This window comes from Podarcis filfolensis (genome assembly GCF_964270895.1).
Source record: "Podarcis filfolensis genome assembly, chromosome: 17".
Lineage (NCBI taxonomy): Eukaryota > Metazoa > Chordata > Lepidosauria > Squamata > Lacertidae > Podarcis > Podarcis filfolensis.
Window position 1 is genome coordinate 40519164 of NC_139621.1, and position 3575 is coordinate 40522738.

At 47.2% G+C, this 3575-nt stretch overlaps 1 long non-coding RNA gene across 1 annotated transcript in view; it reads left to right on the top strand.

The window, feature by feature from the left end:
- Positions 1 to 871: 871 nt before the first annotated feature.
- Positions 872 to 3575, top strand: part of LOC310753081 — a 98611-nt gene continuing 95907 nt past the window's right edge. Inside the window, exon 1 of the long non-coding RNA XR_014543160.1 lies at positions 872 to 1004. This is a non-coding gene — a long non-coding RNA (uncharacterized lncRNA). The remainder of the gene's footprint in view (positions 1005 to 3575) is intronic.

A 3575-nucleotide genomic window follows, 5' to 3' on the forward strand; every position in this document is an offset into this window, starting at 1 on the left:
TAAAGCTTGTTACCAGCCTAGCCGCTTGGATGGTTTTCCGATTTCAATATAACTTCTTATATTTATCTGCAGTATAGCTGCCAACTTACAGATTTGAAAATAAGGGACCAGCAGCTTCGAAAATAAGGGACCAGCAGCCCAAATAAGGGATTTTGGCATAGCTTATACAGAAATCCGGCACTGATGGAGCCATGGCTGCTTTGGCTGCGACTGACTGTGTCTTGCAGGGGGTTGGACTAGATGATCCACAGGGTCTACAACTCCCACCAAAGAAAAGTGGCAGACAAAACTGATGAACGACGTCCAGATGGCAAAGCTTACAGGCAGAATTAGAAACCAGGAAGAGGACCTCTTTAATAAAGAATGGGGAAAGCTTATATTTTATTTGAAAGGCTATTGTAAAGAGTTACATACATTGGTAGGATTGACAGAAAACTTGTAGTAAAAAATTGAACTATGGATGGACAAATGATTTCTAAAAATAGAGTTAGGAAAGGGATGCAGAGGTGGAAATTGCTACATTAAGATGCTGCACTGGTTGGAGGGGATGCTAAGCAGCACGTCGGGGCTGCTGTCATCCTGGCGCGAGGAGTTCCATCGGCCCTTACCCGCCCGAGAGGGAGGGAGACTCTCACCCATGAGCCTGGCATGAGGTGGTTGCGGCGCCACAGCGGCCACTGAAGTGCCGCCCTTCTGCGTCCCAAGCCGGGCGAGCATGAAACCCAGGAAATTTAAGGGACATCATCAATCCAGGACAGCAGCGGTAAACGGCGCTGGGATAAGGGAGTTTCCCACCAAATAAGGGACGGTTGACAGCTATGATTGCCCACAGCTGTGGAACACCCTCCCACCAGATGTCAAAGAGAACAACTACCAGACTTTTAGAAGACATCTGAAGGCAGCCCTGTTTAGGGAAGCTTTTAATGTTTGATGTATTACAGTATTTTGATATTTTTTTTGGAAGCCGCCCAGAGTGGCTGGGGAAGCCCAGCCAGATGGGCGGGGTATAAATAAATTATTATTATTATTATTATTATTATTATTATTATTATTATTATTAATATTATGGCACCTTTGGTAAATCTTTCGTAATAATGTACCCTGTACGAAACCAAATGGATTTTCTCAATTATGAATTTTATGCCCCCTTGATTCTGCGTCCTGTGCAGAGGAGCCGCTCACATCGCCCTAAATCTGGCACTATTGCAATGCAGCAATCTCACCCAGATCATCCATGACAGGTGGCCACCGCACCTGCTTAAAAACCTCCAAGGAAGAAGAGTCCACAACCTTCTGAGGGAGTCTGTTCCACTGTCGGAACAGCTCTTCCCGTCAGAAAGTCATTCCAGATGTTTAGTCGGAATCTGCTTTCCACTAACTTAAAGCCATTGGTTTGGGTCCTATGCTCCGGAGCAGGAGAAAACAAGCTTGCTTCATCTTCCATGTGACCATTAGCTATTTGAAGGTGGCAATATGCAGACAGCTGAATCTTTCAGCTTCATGTGCCTCTCCTGCCCTGTGTCACGGCACAAGGATGTAGATCCTAGCTCAACAACCGCCTCTGAAGCATTTTCCCTCATGCTGCATGGCGGCCTTCCTTACACACAGACACAGACCTTCTTCTGCGCTGACGCTGCAGGAGTTTGGGGGGCCTCTTCTCCCCTACCTCCAACCTTACCTTGTTTCGGGTCCATAGCTATGAATAATAATAATTTATTATTTATACCCCGCCCATCTGGCTGGGTTTCCCCAGCCACTCTGGGCGGTTTCCAACAAAACACTAAAATACAATAACCTATTAAACATGAAAAGCTTCCCTAAACAGGGCTGCCTTCAGATGTCTTCTAAAAGTTTGGTAGTTATTTTTCTCTTTGACATCTGGTGGGAGGGCGTTCCACAGGGCGGGTGCCACTACCAAGGAGGCCCTCTGCCTGGTTCCCTGTAACTTGGCTTCTCGCAGGGAGGGAACCACCAGAAAGTCCTTGGCGCTGGACCTCAGTGTCCGGGCTGAACGATGGAGGTGGAGATGCTCCTTCAGGTATACTGGGCCGAGGCCGTTTAGGGCTTTCAAGGTCAGCACAAGCACTTTGAATTGTGCTCGGAAACGTACTGGGAGTCAATGTAGGTCTTTCAAGAGCGGTGTTATATGGTCTCTGCGGCCGCCCCCAGTCACCAGTCTAGCTGCCGCATTCTGGATGAATTGTAGTTTCCAGGTCACCTTCAAAGGTAGCCCCACATAGAGCGCATTGCAGTAGTCCAAGCGGGAGATAACCAGAGCATGCACCAGTGGCATGACAGTCTGCGGGCAGGTAGTCTTACTGCTTCAGAGCCCCTGACAGAATGGGGCCCAGGAACGGCTCAGGGAGCCCATGGCACCACTCACATAACAAAAACTACCATGGAGATCTCAAAATTTTCAGAAGTAAGCAGTCCATGGCTTGGCTTTTGAAAGAGGGAGTCCGCAGTACTTAGCTAATTGGAAACCACTGCTCCAGCACAAGGATTAACTCTAGTGTGACAGAATTTCATCCCTCTTCTCTCATGCTGTCCCCAAATCTGCTCTGGGGGTTGGGGCAAAGTCCAAAACAGATTTAGGAGAATGCAGGGGGAGAACAGGGAGAGAAAATTATGTTGTGCAATGAGAAACCTTTGCACTGATGAAACATTCACCTGATTTATTTCTTAAAATATTTGTAGACCACATTTCCATAAAAATACAACAAATTACAGTAAAATAAGTAAAAACATCAATACTGGTTGGTGAAAAGAAATGCACAATGAAAACGTCTGTCTGAATAACAGTTTTTAGGAGATGCTGAGCACAAGAGCTCGCTCCCCTCCTGTGGTTTCCATAAACTGGTATTCAGAAGCAGGGCTGCCTCGCAACAGTGGAGGTAGAGAGGGGAGAAAAACTCTCCTCTCTCCACGCCATGCATAATTTTATAAACTTCTCTCATGTCGCCCCCTTGCATTTCCATTAAACCAAAATGTCCCAAATGCTGCAACCTTTCTTCATAGGGGAATCGCTCTATGCCCTTTTCTTAACTTTTCCAACCCTACAATAGCCTTTCTGAAGTGAGGCGACCAGAATTGTACAGTCTTCTAAATGCGGTTGGTTTTGAATTTTTTTCGGGAGGGCCATTTCCCAATGTTTAAAAACCTAATTTTTTTAAAAAAAAATGTTCACACGAAATGAGCTTTTTTTAAAAAAAATAATACAAAGCCCCGGTCTCTGCTTCTTTCATTTGGGCGTTGCACTCTAGCGTTCAAACAGCTATGATGAAACCCTGGATTTCCCCCACGACGGGCAGCTGTCACTCCGCGGGGAAGTTTTATTCAATGGCGCGCGACGCGAACCCGGAAGCTCGTTCTCGGGACGCACGATGCGCCCCTCTACACTTTTCGTACCTCTGCAGGGCTAAAGCCCCGTCTGTGAGGCAAAGCGGACCAGGCTGCGTCGGGCCGAAAAAAACGCCCTGACGTCCCCTGATTTACTTTACGCCCCTGATTTACTTTACGACACTTTACCACTCCAGGGGAGCGAGAGACGCGGCCGAGCGCGCAGGCGCCGCGAG